Here is a 21,729-nt window from a genome sequence, read left to right as displayed (position 1 = left end):
TCATTAAAAAAGGGAGGGATCAGGTGCAAGATGAATTTTCCAAAAGATTTTGCAAACGACCGTGTGTAGAGGCACAGCAGCTTTCTGAAACAGAGTTAATAATTCCAGTTGTTAATGCACCACTCACAGCTGATGCTGTTCCCAGCACACACAGCCAGGCTGTGCAGATCCCACTTGTTTGCAGGCAGGTTGGGAAGGAGAGAGAAGTGATTCTGAATAATATTTCATGTGACATTTGGCATTTAAGAATATTATGGCATTGTTTCAAAACACTTCACAATTTCTAAGCAATCCTGCCAGAGATTGAATGTATAAAAATGTGCTTATTTGTTTCTATAGGTTGACTTTGCACATGTGATCTCCTCAGCTTTTCACAGCACCTTTTTGAGCACTGGGACACACCACAGACTTCCCCAAATTAATTGTGCAAAGGGCACAGTGTTTTGAAAAACAGTTCCTAAATAGATACTTGGTATTGAGCAAGAAAGGTAAGCGATTGAGAAAGCACATGAGTTGCTATTTACAGCAGATGGATTTCAAAAAGTTTTAGCAAGTTACAAGCCCTCTTGAAAACAAGCAGGAAATACTCCACGATATTCAATTGTCATTATTAAGTTGGGGTTTTTTAATGACACTACTTTTAGCAGCTCAGACCACCTGAAGTGGACCTCCTGCTCACTACCCTGGCCAGCAGGGCTGCAGAAACATGGCATGAAGGGATGATCAGGGCTCATGGAGCTTCAGGGATGTGCTTCAAGGATGTGCTTTCATTTCTCTGCTCATCATCTTCAGAGCTCTGGGTGCTTTGTCAGGCTCTCAACAAGTGTGGAACAGTGGAAAAAAAAATAGGACAAGGAAGAGGGAAGATTGTATCTGTAATTGCTCACCTGTAATTATCTGCCACTGTGCATTCTGTTCCTGCTTTTCATTAGCGTAGAACCAGGAGAGTATTTAATTGCAACACAGCTCTGTCCATGGCATTATCTGCAAGCAGAGCAGATCAGCTCAGCCTTGTAGGGCTGGGGGAGTGATGAACTGCTCTGATGGAGATCAGGAGGGGCAGCAGGGCACAGCTGCTGGATCAAGAGGCAGAATACAAATCACTGGGTGTTGGGCACCAGTCTGGGATTATACAAGCGCTGCCATGAGCAGGCTGTTCTCTCTTCTTTCCACTGATCACTTGGTGGTGGCAGAGTCCCACATCCCAGCCTTCATCCCAATGTGTTTTGGCATGTGAGGCTGATTTTCCAAAGCATCCACGGCTGGCTGTGGGGACAGAGAGCTGCAGGAGCCTGGATTTGGGATTGCATGCTCCCATCTCTGCCTTGTTCTCCTGTCCTGTGCGTGGTCATTGCACAGTGGCACTGAAATTCAGTCCTGGGGTTGCATAATGGCAGCAGCTGCATGGAGAGGAGAGGAAGGAACAGAGTTGTGATCTTGGGAGCTGTGTGAGGAGGAGTGAGGGTGAAGAATACACTGAAATCAAGTCATGACTTGCAGCAAATAGGCTCTGTGGCAGTGAAATGTACCCGGCCACAACTCACATTTTTGATGCACATGATGGAGGACAACATGAACTTGAGCTGCTCTTTGTGGAGCAGCCAGAAGTGGAGGGAAAACTACCCAGACTTTACCTGCATCCGGCCTCCAGCACAGGGAGAGATGCTAAAGCTGTCCCTTCCTGAGTCCCTGCTCCTGTCACCTGGCTGGAGGCTCAGCTCAGGCCCCATTCACCAGGTGCAGGCTGCCCTGTGCACAGGCTGTAGGGGAGTGTAGTGTGAGCCTGCTGAGCTGGCTCTGTGCTGTGGGCACACACCTGGGTACCAGGGAATTTCAGAGCTCTCTGGCAGCACTTTTGTGCCACGAAGTGAGGGGTGGGGTTTCAAACCAATGCTCTCTGCTCTCAGCTGCCCTCTTCCCTGCAGGAAAAGGAGTTTTTGTATGGCCTGGCTGAATCTGTGCTCACGAGCTGATCTGACCAGTGAGGAGGATAAAATCAACACTCTTACTTTGGTGTGTTAGCCTGAACTTCCAAGTCACCACACAGCTCTGCAGCCACCTCATCTCCTGCTCCCACTCCCACAGCCTCTGTGCTGGTGCCCTGAAACATTGCCATGAGCATTAGACATAACAGCAGGCTTAATTAAAGGGTGGCAGCCTGCCAGCATCCAAGAGGCAGAGCTGAGCTGGCTGCACTGCTTTCAAAGGGGTATTAAAAAAAAAACCCCAATACACTGGGAAATAGTAGGGCAAGCCTTATAACCCTGATGTTGCTGTGGGTCAAGGATCTATTTTGCCCTAGGTCCATCCCCTTGGAAGAAGAGTTGAGCAGGGGCTCTGTGGTCCCTGACCGTCTGGCTGACCCCCCCCCCAGGATGCTCCCAGGGACCCTTCCCAGTGGGTGCACAGTGTGGTGTTGAGTCACATCTCCATCCTGCCCTGCTGGAGAGGGAGATGGAAAAGTGGGATTTCCCCCCCCCCCCCCCCCCCCCCATTCCTGCAGGCTGGGGCGGAGCTCAGGATTTCATTCCCTTCTGTGACAAAGTGAGATGACACAATATATTTCCATGGTTATCAGAGATCTAAACATTTCCCCAGAGACCCCAGCAGGAGTGAGGGACAGGAACCACCTGAGCTGTGTCCCAGCCCTGCTATGGAGTTCTCATGGCATCCGCCTCTCCATCTGATGGTCTCAGTGCAATCTTGAGGCTGGAGGACCTCCGTGGATGGATACTGAAAATCCCTCCTCGGAGGAGAAAAGCACTTTTGTGTCTGGAACCAAGTGCCAGCAGCTGCACAAAAGCAGGGGAAGGATGGACCCACTGTGGGAGGAGAAAGGTAAAGTCCTCGGGTACCGCTCTGCAGCAGGCAGATCCCTGAGGCACATGTGCTTCTCAGCTCGAGGCAGATAACAGACAATAATACCCTGATTATTGGAGTGCATTTAGCACTGTGCAATGGCTGGTTAAAGAATAGCTCTTCCAACAAAAAAAAGAAAATACCAGAGAAAAAGAAATCAGACTTTAGCTTCTGAGTCCTCGCTTTGCTTCACCCTCAGGATTTGGTCTGTTGTGTGTCCAGCATAATTATTAAGCAAGTTCTGATGGAAGAATTTATTTACCCAGCCTCAAAAAGGAAGAAAGGAATCCTTAATAGTGGATTAGATCAAAAAACCCATAATTTATTTTTCAATAAGTGCTTTAGATGTAAGATCAATGGCTCGAGGCTGATTGATAGGAGCTGTTTGCAAAGACCTTAGATCTAATTGTACCCAGGCAATCACACAGACTTTTTCTTTGACCAGTACTAGACACCATCCCTCTTGTGCAGATGGGGGAAGGGACCAGAAAATAGCAATACTTTGCATTGGAGAGTTGCTCAGCAACTGCCCCATATTATTTTTGAGTTATCCTTGAGCACAGCCTCTTTTCTCTTTGATCTTCATGTAATTTTTGTTGCTGTTACCTCTCAAAAAGACAATGTTTTAAAAGAATTGCATTTCCATTTGCCAAAAATATTTGCAATTTTTTTTTTTAATATTTTTCCCTCAAGCACAACCAAAGCCTGATAACATCAGGGAAAGCAGTGCATTACTTTGCAGAGGAGAGGAAATTAATGTCCATCTGCTCTGCTAGAGCCTTTTGTAGGGCACTGGGAGACAGAGATTTCGCATCTTTTTCTGGATATGGCCTACAGATGATATTCAGAGGCAAAATTACTGTGTTGAACTCTTGCCACCAAGCAGCCACTCAGCTGGATTTGGGCAGGCAAGGTGGTGTTAGAGCTCCCATTCTGGCAGCCTTTGATGAAGAAATGGCAGTGGGGTGATTTGTCAAGGGAGCAGAGTGCCAGGGCTGGGACTTCTCACTAGGCTGTGATTCCAGACAGAGCTTGGCATGGAGAACATCACTCTACAGTCCTGATTTGGAAGGAACACCACATCTCATCCACCAGTTACTGAGAGTCCTGCTGATAAATGCCTTTGTGTGACAGAAGTGATGGAACCCTGAGCTGCTCAGCCTGAACTGGAGCTGCCTCCATGCTCTGGATGACACAGATCCCTCGTGGGGCCCAGCAGAAAGGAGTTTCTGATTATTGGGGTGCATCCGATCCTTTTCTCTCTCTTTCATTTTCTGCTATTGCCACGCACAGAGGGAAACAAGATTTGCACTGCTTTGGTCTCTCCTTGGTACCACACAAAAAAAGAAAAGCAACAAGTAAAACACCAAGTCCCTGAAATTGATTTAAAAAGAAATTTTACAAAACATAGTGAAGAAAATAACCCAAGATTTTAAATGGCATTTGCAAATATGAGTCAGGAGCATCTTCTGTGAAGCTGCTGCCAGCTGCATGGACTGAAGATGGAATGATTCCAGCACAGCCCCTGCTCAGGGAGAACACACACTACTCCTGAGCCAGGTTACAGCCCAGCCAGAGGATGTTCCCAGAGGAACAACCAGTTCTATCACTTGTCTGCCTTCAGTGTAACCCTGTTAGGCAATCCCTCACCGGCCAGAGCTCCGGGATTTCTCCTTGCACTCCTTCCCGTGAAAGCAGCTTGTTTGTTTAGCTGATTACAGGTTTTACCCTCTGAACGACAGAAAAATAAAACCCTGAAACTTTGCATGTAAATTAACCCCTGAGGCAGCAGAAGGGAGCAAATTTCTACATCTAGTAAAAATCTCTGCTGCAAAGGTCTAAAAATAGACTTTTCTTGCCTTGGGAATTCTAGCCTTGCCTGGTGAGTCGCGGTGCTGCAGATTATTGCATCCATAATTTAAATGTTGGATGGGTATAAAATGACTGGTGTGGGAGTTATTCAGTTTCTGGTAAGTACATTTACATTAAATAGCGGCTGCACACACAAAAGACAGGAAAAAGTCCTTCCACTTCTGTTTGCCTGAAGCAGTGAGAGCATGTGCAGCCTCACAAGGCTGCTCTTGTGTATGAATAACATTTTTTTCCTACTAAAAACATGATAAAGTTCACTCTGGCTGAAAGGGCACTTGTGTCTGCTCTCTTGGCATAGGGCTGCTCCAGGTCAGAACTCCCAGGGCCGATCTGAGCACTGCCAAGGATGGGTGATGCTTTGAAACTAAAAAAGGATTGATTCAGTGTAGATATTAGGGAAAAAAATTGAAATGAGTGTGGTAAAATACGAGAACAAGTTGTCCAGAGAAGTGATGGATGTCCTGTCCCTGGAAGTGTTCAAGGTGAGGTTGGACAGGGCTCTGAACAACCTGGTCTACTTGAAGGTGCCCCTGCTTATTGCAGGGGGAATGGACCAAAACTTCTAACTCAAACTATCCAATAATTCGATGACTAATTTGAGGAAATATGATGCTGATTAGTTCCTTCCTCACCCCACTCCTCCCTGCCTCAGTCTTCACTCCTTCTGCCTCCATGCTCCCACAGAAGGGCTGTTTTTCCTGGCCTGTGCAAAGCCACTTCCAAAAAACAAATGTTTGCATCTGGAGAGCCATTGCTGGACCCTGTCTGAGCTGCATGTGAGGGGCTGCAGCAGCTCCAGCCCAGCTGCACCTGCAGCAAACAGCCCTGGCCATCCCACAACAGCACGTCAAGGCTCCTGGGGCACTTGATGGCCAGTGATTTAATTTTTTTAGCGATGCTGTTTTAACTCAGAGCATGTGAGCCTCCCAATGAATCACATCGTGGTCAATTAGAAGTTTCCTGTCAGCCGTGACTTCTTGGATATTATTCCCAGCAGTGTAAATGCCATGCTTGGAGGCAAAATTGAGCTCTGTCAGCCAGGGAGAAACCCTCACTTGTGTAAACGAGGAGAGAGGACCTGCAAAATCCCCTTCAGAACGGCAGGGCTGGAAAAATACAATTGTGCTTTGCATCCAGAGCGGCCGTGCACAGGTAAAGCGGCTTCTCCTCCTTCCAGGTTGACATCCCTGGTGACAGGAATCCATGGAAATGTGAGAGGGGCCCTGGGCAGTGCTGCAGGCAGAATGGTCCCTGGCTGCTGGGAAGCCTCAGCAGGCAGCCAGCTGGCAGGGCTCCTTCCTTCTGCCATGGGGCCGGATGGCCGGGAACGGGGGCTTGGGAAAGGCTGGCACGGCCAGCCCAGCCCAGCCCAGCCTGCACACACCAGGCTGCAGCGCTCCTGCCAAACCTCAGTGCCTGCATTTTCACCCGTGGTCCAGAGCAGGGCTGTGCTTTGGGCTCAGGACATCATTTGTTTTGCATGGAAACCGGGACAAGTGGGGATTTTCACCATCAGGGCGAGCTGTTATTTCCACCAACCTGCCTTCATGGTTGGAGATGTCTAATTTGACATTTAACTTAATTACCCTAAAAAAGTCAATATTTTCAGACTGAGTTCACCTCACTCTTCTGATACCAAATTTACAAACAGAAACCCAAATAACTAATGGTACTTTAATACAAAATAAAACAAACTCCTTCCTCCACAACAGGGTCCTTTCTTTCCCTCTGATGGCCATTCTTCCACCTCATCACTTGTTTTCTCCCATTTTCTGAAAGAGCTTCCTTGGACAAAAATAATGCTGATCATGTAAGATAGCATTGTGAATATCAATGAGGGTTTCTCTTCTTTTCCTTCTGCTCCCAGTTCCTTCTCTGGGCTAAAAGTAAATAGAGTCAGCTGTAGCTGACACAGAAGCTGACAAGGGAGGCACATTAGTTTGTCTGCCTGTCGGGGATTTCTTGTGTAGCAGCCTTCAGATCCAGAGCCAAACTTCCCAACTCCATCTGGGACAGGATCTGGGACAGGATCTGATTTTTCCTTTTTATTCATGCTCAAATAGCTTATTTACTTAATTACTTTTTTTCTTTTTTTTTTGGTGGAATTTCATGATGAGACCTTTTTAAAACCAGTCTGTAGATTAGTATAGTTTATTTTGGAAAAGTTCAGATGCTAATTTTTAAGCACAGAAAATACAGAGGCACCATAAAATTAACCTGGATCTTGTTTAGATGCATATGTGTGAATTTGTAATTACTAATTAGTTGTTATAGTGGTTGCCTAGGGACAAGTGGACAGGACTTCATTACAAAGTACAGGAGACTAATCCAGCAACTAATATATGCATATAAATATTTTCTGGATCAAAGGTGCTAATTTTACTGAGCTAGAGAAAATTGCATGCTAAAACGAGCTATAGTGTATCAGTAAACACAGCTGACAATCTGCTTTACACAGTGTGGGGCTTCTTTTCTCTTTTCCCTCTTTTTATTCTTTTCTATTTGTAGGTGTTGCTGGTTGTCACAAGTCACAGGGTTAAAATCCAGGGATTTTTTTGCAAAATTGCACGGCTGAACTATCCTGAGCCCTTTCCTGAGCTCTCTGCTGCATTGTGAGGAGGTGGCACTCTGGGTGTCAGGGCAGCTGTCTTTGTGCTGTGAGTTCTGTCAGAGGGACAAAATGAAGATGTGTCATCAGGAACACTTGGAAAATACATGTGCATGCCAAAGAAAACATTTTGTTGCTGTCCCTTCTTCTCCAAAGCCAACAAAATGGAGAGGGAACTGGGGCTGCCTCGGGGAAAGGCTGTGCTACTGAAACAACAGTATTGAATTTAGTGAATAATGGAATTAAATTAGCCAACACCAGTAGCACCTAACCTGAGCAGCAGAAATCTGTCTGACCTGCCACAGGGAATATCTAAAAGGAAATATGCCTTCCACTGTTGTCTGTGAGGAGTTTTCCTTTACTCTGCCTAGTGCACACCCACCCTACTCAGCTGCTTCTCTGAGTGAGACCCAGGTGACAGAGGGAAGTTACCAAGGAAGCGCTCAGACAGGTGAAATTTTACTCCCACGTCAATTCTGACCTTGCATCAATAAGCATAATGAACTTCTATTGACTTGAGTTTCCAGAAAGAAGCCTCACATGAGCTGCTGAATTGATCTACTGCCATCATAGAGGGAAATGTGGTCCCAAGAGTACAGTAGTCACTTGCCTCACTGCTGTAGATGTAGCTAAACCCAGATGTGGGAATTAATTCTAAATAAGATGCTTCTGTGGCTAAATTTGACAAATAAATACCTATTAGTACATAAAGCATCACTGACTGAAGGCAGATCATCTGGCAGCAGCGGTGCACATAGGCATTGGTAAAATAAAGTTTCTTCAGATCTGCTCCTGGAGCTCAGGCTGAAGCTCACATGTACCAGCCCTTATTGGGAGGTGATTCCTAAAAGTCAGGTTCCACAGTATCCCCCTAAGGAGCTTTCCAAATCCTGTATGGGCGTGTGAAGGATTGAAGTTGTGAGTTAAGTCCGACCCATCCCCATCTTCCCTGCCATGAATATGCAACAAACCCATGGACTCCCCCCCGGGGAAGATGATGGATGAAAATGAGCTACTTTGGCACAAATGTTTTTATCCTGAGCATATGCTCCTGCTCATCTCTACTCAGCTCCAGGTGCAAGATTTTCCAGCACCAGAAGTCATACCTGGAACTAGAAGAATTCAGGGTTCAGCAGACGGCTACATCACATATTCCAAAAACCTGTGGATATGGCACTTGAGGACATGTTTTAATGCTGGATATGGTGGTGACAGTTGGATTTGATAATCTTTAAGTTCTTTCCAACCTTAACAATCCTGTGATTCTCTGCTTGTGTCTAGACTTTGCGTTTTTGTTTTTTTGGGTTTTTTTTTTTTTAATAAGCTTTCTGGCTTCCTGCAGAAAGTCCCTTGCACCCTCAGGTTTTTAAGCCTTCACAACTTTGACCACAGAGTTTCTTGAAACTTTATTTTATACTGAATGGAAGTGGCTCAGCCCCTGAACTGCCCTCAGCTGAATGGGTGCAGCTCCCAGGGAAATTATCACTGAAGCGGAGGATACAGGCTGTTGTGTCTTTTCCTTTCCATGCTATTACAAAGAACATGCTTATTCAGCCTTTCAACAGACTGGCTATTTCTACTTATTCAGCTTTTGCCATGCTCCTCATTATTTACAGATTCCTTTTTCTCTTGAATTGCTTTTCTTCAAGGTACTGGTTAAAATTCATGTGGTTTCAGCATTACCACATTTTTCATTACAGCCTTATCAGTATTACCAATGTCTGCTTTTTTAATATTTTCTTATATTAAATAAATTTCTGTGACTGTAGCTCTTTCACACTGTCTTCCCTTTTTCAGTGCCAGCAGCTCAAAACACTCTATTACTGCCAAGAGAATTCAAAATTCCTGTCTCTTAAAATGAGGTAGGCTGCAGGAGGAAATACTTGCTCAGATTATAGAAAATTTGGATGTTTCCCATTTTGCAGAGCAGTGTCTGGCTTATACGGGGATGCAGGAAGAGAGACACCTTGAAAACTCTTCCATCAACTGCTTTGATAACTTGGGGCTTTTTTTTTTTGCCCAGAGATATTTTGGGATTCCCATTGTGCTTTCAATTCACACTGTCCCTTAATCCAAATAATCTTTCAAGTGTGGACAAGCCCCTCACTCCTCTAAGGTGAAGCTGTTGGTGAGCAGGGAGCGTTTCCAAGGACATTTGGCACAGAGCTGTAAGGACACTGCTGTGGCTCTGAAAGGCTGTGCAGGCACAGGGGGCTGGGAATTCCGGCCTCAGGAGGGACATGCAGCACGGACTGGAGATGCTGAGCCTTCACGAAACAAACGGGTTTGGTTTTGAAACTCCCTGGCAAGGAGTCACGGACTAACAAGAGCTTCCCATGGCAGAGCTGGACAACTTGCCCAGACATGTTGGGACTGAGTGACTACTTTGGCTACAGCATGATTTGAAGGAGGAGGGAAGAGGTCTTTGTCTACGTACAATGGGTGATGGACTGACTGCTGACAATCGCTATTTCTGCTGCAACATCTCTACATCAACATCTCTAGATTTTCTGGTTTTCCATTTTGTCAATGTATCACCATTCAGGTTTCCCAAAACTACTGCAGTGACCAGGTTTGCTGGGAACAGTTTTCTAAGGGTATTATGTTTCTCCACAGGAGGGAAGCAGTTGGGTTTATTGTAGGTGGAGCTGATGGTTGCACCTCTGCCTGAGACAGTTGCCCAACACTTTCCACTGTAAACCCCCTGTTTAATTACTTTAACATTGCAAAAATTCGCCAACAAGGCAAAATTCCCATGCCATCTTCTTTAGAAGGTAACTGCTCTCTTCCCTCATTGCCAATGCAGAAGGGAGACAAAATAGTTAAATTCTTCTCCCTGCCCTGTTTTGGGTTTTATGGTGTTAGATTGCTAGAGAATAGCCCCATAATATTTAACAAAGGAAGAAATTGTCAATTATCCTCATTTTTGCTAAGCATGGAAATCTAGTTGAAAGGCTTATGAACTGGCCTGGAGAAGGATGCCCATGACTTCAATTAAGACCAGAAAAAGATACAAAAATTCAATATATCTTGCTCATCTAATCAGTGGATTTGTCTTGCCATAGTCCTTTTGGAGAACTCTTCCAGATCACATGCTTAGTCATGACAAAGACCTGCACCATCAGAAAATAATAATTTAAATTCCTGATTACTCTCTGTTTGTGGGGCTTTACTTAAAAAAAGCTGCAGCAGAAATATTTCTGTGCTTCATGTTGAGACTTGTAATGTTGAGCAATCCAAGAGGGGTGGCTGAATTGGCGCTTACGAGAAAAAAAATAAAGTATTTCTGGGCAAACAAGGAAAATCTTATAAACAGATTCGGAGTGATATAAATGATCATTAAGTCCCAAAGATTTGTACTGCCTAAAGATGAGTCCAACAACTTTGGGTAAATGAAGGGGTGAAACAGCAGGTGGGTACAGCAAGACCGGATTGAGAAGGACCAACAGACATCCTTGGAGGCAGCTGTGCCACCCCAAAACACTCCTCAAAGCCAGTGCGTGTGAGAAATTCCCCTGGAGATTTCATTAAATGCTTACACTTGTGCCAGAGCAAGGAGCATTATCACTGTTAATTCGTGTCTCGTACATTGTCAGCATGTGGCTGCTGGCCAGGAGCCGTCAGCCCATTTAGGGGTGAGTAATACTCCCAAATCAACAGCGTGCCAGCAAAAGTATTTGGGGATGGCAGGAGGGAACTCTGCAGCAGAGTGGTTCAGATTTTGTGATGATTCCCCCCTCTGCCCTTGCAGTCGTTTCCTTGCTAAAGAACATCTGTATCCACCTCTGATTAATGATTTTGTGCTGCAGAATAAATCTGCTCGTGCCTATATTTGCTTTCCACTCAGAGCTGAATAAATGGTACAAGAAGATAATTTTGAGGGTATTTGTGTCTCATCTCCCTCCTTCACTCTGTACCATTTCACACTCATACATGGCTTCATGGAGCATTTCCCTTGGGTTTTGAGGCATCCATTGAGCCGCTCCGAGTGACAGGGAGAGCAGATGTCAACGGGATGAAGGAATTAAGAATCACAGGGATGCTGGTCTGCAGGTCAACTCCACAAACCAGCTAGATATGAGATCTCGTCTAGTTACAAGCATCTCCAGGAAAACATTCACCTGATGATTCCCCACCTCCATAGACTACCGAGGGACTGACACAGTAAGAGCACACCCTTACTCCACCTGTCTTTGGGGATTACCTGTATCCCTTTGCAGTTACAGCGACCCAACCATGCACTCTGAAATCAGCGGCTAGTTCAAATGTCCCAAAGACACATAGGTAAGAGCAGTCATAAAGCGGTAATTTGTGCCGGGGGGACTCTAAAACCCTCTGGGAATTCGCTCGGTGAGAGGTCCCCACGGCCCGGGGTCTGCCGGTACCGCTCATCTGCATAGCCACGCCTTCATCTGCATATCCGCTGCGCCATTGGCCGGCGGTCTCCCCAGCGGTGGCGCGGCCCGGGGCGGTCCGGCTCGGCGCCTCATTAGCATTTGCCCCTCCTCCCAGCGCGAGAACGAGGGAGCTGATTCGTCACCTCGGCAACGGCGGGGAGCGGCCGCACTCTGCGATTGGCGCAGGTTCCCGTCAATCCACCGCGGCCAGGGCCGCACTTCCGCCTCGGTGTCCGCGGTGCCGTCGCCGGAGCCGGTGCAGGTAACGCCGCGGGCCGGGCCCGGGGCCGCCGCGCTCCGCTCCCCGTTCCGCTACCCCGGGGCCTCCGCTCCCCTCGCCGGCCCCAGCGCCCCCACAGCCCCGTTCGGGCCCGGCTCCGCGGTCTCGTCCTCAGCGGGCCGCGGCCCGCGCTGTCAGTGCGACGGGGGCGGGCGGGGGAGCGGCTTCCCCAACGCTTCTCTCCCGTCCCGGCGGCTGAGGGGGCCTTGACCCGTTCGGGTATCTCGGGGCACTGCGGGCCGCAGGCCCGTGCTGTAGCATCGGGCTGAGGTACTGAACCCACGCCCGGTGCTGAGCATCCTGCCCGGTGCCGTGAATCCCATCCTGTGCCGTGATTGCCCTCGGTGCTGAGCCGTGCCCGGTGCCGTGATCCCAATCCAGGGCTGATCCCTGTCCCGTTCCGCCCCATCCGCTGGGCTCTGGTGGGGCCGGGCAGGAGCGGAGCTGAAGGACGCTGCTGTGCAGAGGGCGCGGGTCAGTGCAGCTCCGTCAGCCCCAGCGTTGGGCTTTTTCTAATTTTACCATATTTTTCCGATTGCTTTTGCAGCTGGGTAGTTAGGCGAAGGAGTCTACGACACCCGGCTCCCCAGAGGAATGTGCTGGGCTCAGTTTCAGCACAGTACAGGAGCCTCAAGGGGCCTCTTAGGTCACAGCTGAAGCACAGCGAGCAGTTGGGGTTTATTTGGGGTTGGCTTTTTTGTTATTTTGTTTTTCAGTTACCTACTCGATGTTTCCCTTACAGAGGAGGAGACAAGCAAGATGGCAAAAATAGCAGGAAATAAGGCATTTTTTTAAATAACATGCCACCAGAACTTCTGCATGGTAATAAAGGTATAACATGCCATTTGTTTAATTTGATTATTGATCATGTTTGTGCTCTCTGTATGTTTGGATTCGGGACTCCCTTTTGGAATCAGTTTGTCACTGTGCAGCACTTACAGGCCAGAATTTCAAATGTAGTTTCAACATCACCTCCTGGCTTTTATGTGTGCCATAACCTTGTGTTTCCTCTCAGAAGTATCTGCCAAAGCATGTTGAATACAAGCAGACACTTCCATTTTCTGTGACTTTTCTCAGCTAAATTACATAACCTTCATTTGAGATTCCAGGAAAAGTAAAAAGGAAACATGGGTCTGCAGTGTGATTTGCACCACTCTTCCCATAGTGTTTCCTTTTCTAAAGCTTTGCATGCAAGAGAAAATAAATTTGATCATTCCAGCTTAACCTTCCGAAGTTCTATAAATCCATGTTCCTGTTACCATCTGGGGGCAACCACATGTGTTATCATCTTAAGAAACTTTACACCAGTTTGCTCAGGGACTTCTAAAACCTCAGGGCAATTTCTAGAAGCAGTCACTTGGGTCACTTCCAAACATGCAGTGCTGTGCCGTGCCGTGGGATGGGAGTAGGAGAACTGGCTAAACTAGCATGGTAGCAAGAAATTGCGAGTGCTGATTTTCCCTTGGGTTTTCAGTTACAGTAAACGCAGCTTTTTCTTAAAATAGTTGTCAAGCTATACACGTTTGACCATGTGACAGAAAGCTGAGGGCAGTCTGGGATAGAATCAGGAGTGATTCTTGTTGTTGCTTTCCTCAACCAATAGCACCTCATGATGAGCTTGTAACTTCAGGAAGTTCTCAAAAGGAAGTGGTGAGGTGTTTGCTGTCCAGGAAAGTATACAGCATTTTTCCTCCAGAACTGCTCTTCATCCGTGCCAAAATAATCTTAGCAACACAAGGCAAAAGTTTGAGATAGAAAATGGTGATTAGACAAAAACCCTGGGCCTGTAGGTAGTTAAAGACTAGATGGGATAACGGTTTCAGTTGGTGGAATATTGAAAAGCAGTGTGGCTATTAGTTATTTGTTTGCTGACATCTTTTGGTAACTGATCACAGAAGATCGTTTCCACTCTTGGATGCTTTCTTTAAGTCACTTTTAATACTGCTACTGCTTCCCATGATACATACTTGCTGGCAGGTCTTATGACTGAAACTGGTATTTCTTTCAGTCTTTCTTCTTGTGAATTCTACTGTGTGAACTTCACATACACTGGCTTAGAACAAAGGTGGAAAGCTTTGCTTTCTGTTATCTTAGTGTTGTTGCCTGGAAAATGTCCCAATCAGGCTTTTTTTTGCTTTGATAAGGCTATATTTTTAAATCACTGTTTGTAGTGCCAGTCAGATGATTTTTTTTTTGCTGTTGTTTGAAAGCAAGATTAGCCTGCAAGTACACTGAATTTTTAAGCAGATAATTTATTAGCTTTGGTATTTGAAGTAGCTTGTCCTTGAACAAATGCAATGTTACATCATGCTGTTCATATCTAGGCCTTCTGTTTATGAGGTACCATTTTTCTAATCCTTCACTGATCATCAGTTTTGTCACCTGCCTCATGGAGGTAGCAGAAATGTCTGTATTTGACACTGGTATGATGTTGTAAAACGCTTAGTGTTTAGACTCTTTTTTTTTTTTTTTGTGAAGTAACTAAAATGTTTGGTTCTTAAAATTCTTGGAAGAAATGCACAAAATGAGGCATGCAAAGACTATGTGTTAAATACGGAGTACTCAAGAACTTGAATGTTGTAGCTGAGCTTGCTGATCACATGGGTGTCTCCTCCAAGCTGAATAAATTGGAAAGTGAGAGCAAGGAGCAAGTTGGTCACCTTGTGTCTGCTGCTTTGGAGATAGGGGACTTTGATGTTTTTTTCCCGTTGCAAATAAAAAATAGAGGTTGTGCTTTATAGCAGATGTTTAATGGGTTTTATTATTTTATGAAATAGGCCACCATTAGAACCTGGAATTCAAGAATTCATTATCTCAATCCTTGCATCTTAATAATTGCTGTGCAGACAAATAGTATGATGATATAATTATTTACTTTGTATCCTTAAAGGCTTGTAAAAGCATGTTGCAGGAGACCAACAAGCAATTAGAATTTGTCAAATGTGGCTTACCATAACTTTCAGTTATACTCTTTAAAAATGTATTGTTGATTCAGTGCACAAAGATAATGTCTTAATTTTCAGGATCAATAAGTTACAAGAATAGACTAAGCATACTTAAACTTGATTTTTTTTTCTTACTTTCCTTAAATGCAGTTACAATTGGAAATTCATTTGCTGGTCTAGACAGATCATTTAGATTAATTCAGTATATTTTATTATGCACATAATTTAATGAGACAGGTTTGTAGTAGATTGCAGCAGCTCTCCATTCAGAAAATGCAGAGGCTGCAGAGTGTTGTCTTCCTGGGCTTGTTTATCCATCTGGTGGGAAGGAGAGTGCACAAAAGGTGAATTGTCCCTGCAGCTGCAGAAACAGAGCTGGACCTTTTAGTCTTGCCCCTCTTGGTTTTGTAGTCCCAAACTTGAACTGTCTTTGCTCTGTTGGTCATGTAATGGCTGTGCTTGGTGTTAGACCAAATTGGTCTGTGGTGTTCCTGCTCCAGTCCAGTTCCTTGGCTGTGCTGGTCAGTTTTGGGTGAGATAAAGGCTCTTGGAGTGCTGTGAACCTCTGGGGTATTGCAGAGTTTGCATGCTTAGGCATATTTGCCAAGAAATGTGTTTCCATGACTGGATAAATAACTTCATTATATTTTTACTAGCATTGTTTTTACACTTCTGAGTAAATTTTTTTTAGGGCTCCCAAAAGAATCTGTTAGTAGATCTCACTGTGTTTAGATTCTAGTGCTAGTTACGGGCTGTGGAGGTTGAAGGTGCTAAAATGTGTGACTTCTGAGGTGTCTGTGGTTCACATCACTCTTGTTCTGCTCATTAACCAGCTCCTCTGCTCCCTTCAATGTGTCAGGGCAATATCATGTGAGGATAGCAATCCCTTTAATAGCTCTCAGTGATGAAAGTTGTGCGTGTTAAGGCTGCAGAGAAATTCTCTCACCAGCCTGTTCATAAGGGGCCCTTCAGCAGAGTGTGCTGACTGAAAGGAGAACCTTTTCAGGAGACCAGAACTGCCCCATGCATGGCTTCTTTCTAGGTTTTGCACTAGAACAATGAAACTGTTGAGTGGTTGTTGAATAGTGGAACAAAAATGCTTCCCATCTTCAGAGGTGTAAATAACTTTGTTTACATGCTCTCGTTTTGTTATAAACAAAGTGCTGTGCATGTTTTGTTACCCAAATGGGTTAATGTTACTGACCAGATAGCTGGGTGGATTCTTTATTAAAACTGGGCTCTAAATGGAGATAGTTGTCCTGCCTTGAGAAGTAAAACTTAATTTTGTTTTATTGTTTTGTCTTGACAACAGCAAACGGAGTAGCAACTTTATACTGGAATCCAGTAGATATTTGCTACAAATGCAGCTTTAAAGGACATTCACTCATAGCATAAATTCTGACTTCCTAAAGCTTTTGCAAATTTGTGGTATCATCTTAAAACCCCCCTCACGAATAGTGTGTTAGCTGCGTGCAGGAGCTTGTGTTGTGGAATCTGTGTGTGTGAGGAGTTGGTGGTAGGCATAAAAATGCAGTTTCTTATACTGTCGGGCTTTGCAGTGGGTTAGTCACTGTTGTCCTGCTTTATTTGCAATATAATTGCTACCAATTGCTAATTCTCTGTGCAAATTATTGGCAAAATACCTTGTGCAGAGTAAATGCAAATCTTCATTTTCTGGAGAGAATGAGCCCACAGAGACAAAGCTGCCTTTGAGGAGGAAGATCTATGAACTTAAACATGTAACTATTTTTGTGGTTCTAGGGGTTTTCTCCAGTGATGTTTTATGCTGTAACTCTCTTCATGTTCAGAAGCTTCAGTGATCAATTTGCTGGGGTGGTTGCCTTACGATGAGAAATACCCAAGCATCCTTAATTTTATCTTCAGAGAAGTGTTCGTAAATGATTAATTATGTATCTACTGACACTCGTGTTCAAAGCCACTGTGCTTGGAGTTATTGATTACTTCCCACCTTCTCTCTTACAAGCAAGACAAAATAGATCCCCAGGAAACAGCTAAGAAATAACTAGTTTTACCATACAGTATTGATTGATTTATTTTTTAACAGTGTGGCTAGAAATGAGCTAATTTATCACTCCTGATCAAACCTAGCATTATGCATCATGCGTGAAGAGGCGTGCAGAACAGAATTTTGTCATTTTTTACTGTCATGGGACATGAAATAGTTTCCAAAGGAAGGTTACAGAGTTTGAAAAATGCTGTAGCAGATGCTCTCAGGTGGAAAAATGTCTCAGATGCTGAGGCAGTGTTAAGAAAGGAGGAATTACAGAATTCTGCATGAATTTCAGTGAAGCGTTTTGCATCACAAACCATTAATCTGCTGGAATCAAGTTTCCTTGGTCTATGTTAGATTTGAAGGAAGTTCTGCAAGCCAGTATCCTTGGCTGTAGAACAGAATTTTTGGCTGTAGTGAAAGTGGGGAATAGCCATTGATTCCATAGATAAATGAGCACTATTCTGGGAGGACATTTTCTGTCCAGATTCATCTTTACAGTTTATGTTAAATAAATAATGCTTCTGGTAGCAGCACTGGAGCTTTGGGCTGGGGCAATGATTAGTGTGTGGGACAATTAGTGTCATTTGTTCTGATGCAGAAACAAGTTTTGTGGCCGTTACTCCTATGAAAGCCAGATTTGTAGTGGTTCAGTTCTCTTAATTCCTGTGAAGCACCACCAAAAATTGGTATTTCTGAGAGAACACATGTTTCTGCCTGCCATAAATCTCTCATCTCCTTTGTTCAAAGCTAACCTTTCAGATGTTCAATTTGTTTCAAGTGCTGGCACTGAACTGTCTCCAGGCCGTTTAATGACTCCCAGCTCCATAAAAACCTGTGGTAGGGACAGCTGCAATCTCCAAAGAAATGGAAAAGTGACAGTGGGCTGAGCATTCAGCTGATCCTCTTCACTCAGCCTCTCTGCCCTTTAATTAACAGATTTGAGAAGGAAGTTTCCCTTCTCTTGCTGTGGTTGCAGAGAGAGTTTTGTCTTGCCAAGACATCTGGCTGATGGTATTACATTCAAACTTTGGAGTGAGAAACAAATTTCACATGGTAAAGAAAATCCTCTCCTGGATTTTGCAGTCTGTGTTGCTGTTCTCTGGCTGAAGAGATTTTGAGTGCATAACAGTTAATCTAAATTGCCAATTAATTTGATTCTTGACTAATTTTTGTAGATGTTTTAGATCCACTGTTGCTGGTAACCTAATTTCATGAGTCAATTAAGATTCATCCCTGCTGATGCTTTCATTCAGAGATGAAACACTGCAGTTTGATGTTTTCAGGAGATGTGCATGAATTAAACACACATGAATATTTATCTTCTTGTTCAAGTTATTTTTTTCTATCCCTTGAGGTACTACAGATATGTTTTATTTCAGCTGGCAACTCAAGAAACGATGGGGTTGGCTCTTATTCCACCAGTCATGTTGTAGACTGGGGGATTTTGTGTTCTTTTTTTCCTCATTTCTTATTTTTGGTGTTATTATGAAGGATATGGATGTCTAATCTTCTGTTGGCTCTTTGGGAATCTCTTTCTGGACAGAAGGAACATCCTGCACCCAGGATGTCACAGAATCCCAGAATGGTTTGGGTTGGAAGGGGCCTTAAAGCTCAACTCATTGCATCTCCTGCCATGACCAGAGACACCTTCCACTGTCCCAGGTTGCTCCAAGCCCTGTCCAACCTGGCCTTGGACACTTCCAGGGATCCAGGGGCAGTCACAGCTTCTCTGGATACCCTGTGCCAAGGTCTCACCACCCTCACAGGGAAGAATTTCATTCTAATATCTGCCCTCTGTCAGTCTGAAAATTCACATTCCCTCTTGTCCTTATCATATCAAAGTAATGAAAATGTTTCTCATGAGGAAGTCCCAAGTGATTTTTTTTTCCTTCTTCCTTTTTCGTAATTGCTTGCAATTTCTCTCTTTTTACGTTAAACTTGAATGATTTTAAAATTTGCTGTGGAAGTGCACACTCAACAAAACCTTGTTAGGCATGTGAAAAAGCTGATGAATGTGCTAGTTCATGAATTCTTTGGTGGCACTCTTAATTCCAGGGTATTGAACTCCTATAACCCTACCTGCTCGTGCTGGTGAACCTCTCTCGTTATTTTAATGACTGCTTATTGATTCTGTGCTTAGTTTTACTTAAATGCTCCTGGATTTCACAAGTAGATTCAATATCTCTGTAATGAATAGGACCAAGTGTTTTATATGTCATGTAGAGCTAGCACATGTGCTTTCCAAGCAAAAAAAAAATAGGATTTTTAATTTAGCAGAGTGATGTCAGCAAAGCTTTTCAGAATTGCTGCTTGATGAGAAATTTCAGCTTGAGGTTTGGAGGGAAAAGGCTCTGCTGATGTCTCCAGCCAGCTTCAAACCTGAGCTTGCTGAGCCACATTCCAGCCCAGTGAGCCACTCATTGTAAATGCTGGTCTTTCTATAGAAATGTAAATTTTTCTTTAAGGAGGAGTAACTTTTGGTTATCCAGCTGGGTCTTTGTTGAAGATTAACCTGGAAGAACAAGTTGGGATGGAGGAACTAGTCGAATTAATTTAGGGTAGTTACACGTTTAAACTCTTACAGGGGTACAAGTTTTTGGTGTTCTTTAATTTGTGTATAAGTTCCTAGGATCCAGGATCATGGTTGAAATAAGTTGGTTGTTCTTTTTATTTTTCTCCTGAAAAAGTGAAATTGAGGAGGAACAAGCCTACAAAGTGACAAATTTAAGGGATTGCTAATTTACCAAGATAAAGGCAGTGGATTCCCACACACTGGTTTTGGAGAGCAGCCCTGGGGGTGGAATGTGCATCTCCTCTCAGAGAGATGCTCACATGCACGTCACAGAATGCGTGGAGCAAATTAGGCAGTTTATAAAGTGATTTGCAAAGTCTTGCACTTTTGTTGTCCTGGTTTTAAAAATAAGTTCGAAGTGGGAGGAAATAGTTTAAAATAGGAATTGTGCAGAGTCTAGGACCGTTGTATTTCTGGAAGAGAATTTGTGTACTTTCTGCTGGAGACTGTGACCTTGTAGGGGACACTCTGACCTGCACAGAGCTTTGGAAAGCATAGTGTGTTACTGGCAGCCAGATCACCTGGTACGTGTCACTGCCGAGTGCCAGGTTCAGCTCTGTGCCTGACACACCACTTTGTGTGACACTATTCACCACCAGCTGATTGACAGATCTGCTACCACTCCGGTCTTCCTTGGTCACAGGTCCTGGCTGGGACTGTGGTGCTGTGAATAGTTTGTTGTCCTCTCTGCATCCAGGCTGTTGGGTCACTGGGAGAAGGGATTTTGCTCCCGAGCTCATTTTGGGACCTGTCTTGTGTTTAGGAACAGCCCTTTCTGTTTGTTCCCTCTCCTGGGACAGGCATAGTTCTGGAAGGCAGGAATTCTGTAATTCTGAGTAATTTCCCCCTCTTGTAGAACCTGTTTCAAAGTGTGCTGTGGATGTGTTTCTGCAGTTTTTACTTCAGCTGCGTGCTTTGTTTTGTCCTTTGACTTTTCAAAATCTTCATGTCCTTTAAGAAGGGGACTGCCCATGGTCATTAGTCAGGAACGTGTGATCCTCTACTAAACTACGAGAATTTAAAGGAGTTTTAGTGATTATCACAGAATCATAGGATGATTTGGGTTGGAAGGGGCTGTAAAGCTCATTCTGTTCCACCCCTGCCATGGCCAGGGACACCTTCCAGGTGTCCCAGGTTGCTCCCAGCCCCATCCAACCTGGCCTTGGAGACCTCCAGGGATCCAGGGGCAGCCACAGCTTCAATGGGCACCTGTGCCAGGCCCTTACCACCCTCACAGGGAAGAAATTTTCTCTAATATTTAATCTACATTTGCTCTCTGTCAGTTTGAAGCTATTCCTCCATGTTCTGTCACTACATGCTCTTGTAAAAAGTCCCTTTCCACCTTTCCTGTAGGCTCCCTTCAGGTGATCAGCTTTTGAGTTGTTGTGCAGTACCAATGACACTGTTTAGCAGCAAAAATACAAATCGGGCTCTGTGCCCATGTGGTTTGTAGTTAATTATATTTCTGTCCCTTACCTGTTCAAGTTTTGGGGCTTCTTCCCTTCCACAAAAGTGGCTTTTTTATTTCAGCATTGGTACCTGCATTTTTAAATTGTGTTATTGGACAACATAGGTAGAAGTGACAAACTGAAATACCTATCCTTGAAAGACATAAAACACTTCAAGGCAAACACTCAATTCATTAACTGAGTCCCATAATGGCTGGATTAGCTCCTCCCTCTGAATGGACAGTTAGAAGAACTGTATGTATGTGAGACATTCAAAGCAGCTTTTGTTCTGGGCAGTGAGGGAAAAAAGGCTTGAAACACAGTCTGGTTTCTTGCAGAGGAAAAGAAGGAATTGGCTTCAAGCATGGTAAACTCTTCTCCTAGGAGCAGAGTGCACTTCTGGCTTTGTTTCTCTTAATTGGAATGGAATTGTGCAAGTTATAATTACTCTGGAGAAACTACTGTCACAAAACCAATGGAATCTTCAGGATCAGAAAAAATTGGGACTGACAGATTGAGGTTGTTTTAGAGGAGATATTGATAGCATTGCCATGCTGTCATTTATTGCTGTGTACTTGGCCCTTTATTGGAACCTGGTGAACATTTGTATGAGTGAAAACAAAATTTTCTCATTCTTCTCCTTAAACTAAAATTGGGTGAGGTAAAAATATTTGCGTTACACCATTGCCAGCCATCTGGAAAAAATCTAATTTAGTCTTCCATAAAGTAGAGCT

The 21,729-nt window shown here is 44.4% G+C and overlaps 1 protein-coding gene across 1 annotated transcript in view; it reads left to right on the top strand.

Annotated features, from left to right (window-relative positions):
* The first annotated feature begins 11,969 nt into the window (after window positions 1–11,969).
* OSBPL2 (oxysterol binding protein like 2) overlaps window positions 11,970–21,729 on the top strand; it is a 33,054-nt gene continuing 23,294 nt past the window's right edge. The window contains exons 1-2 of the mRNA XM_062505295.1: window positions 11,970–11,998; window positions 12,759–12,847. The gene's annotated coding sequence lies outside the window, so the exon portion shown is untranslated. The remainder of the gene's footprint in view (window positions 11,999–12,758; window positions 12,848–21,729) is intronic.

This window comes from Cinclus cinclus, chromosome 18 (genome assembly GCF_963662255.1).
Source record: "Cinclus cinclus chromosome 18, bCinCin1.1, whole genome shotgun sequence".
NCBI lineage: Eukaryota > Metazoa > Chordata > Aves > Passeriformes > Cinclidae > Cinclus > Cinclus cinclus.
The sequence above is the reverse complement of the archived record's forward strand: the minus strand, read 5'-3'. Positions and strand labels throughout refer to the sequence as shown.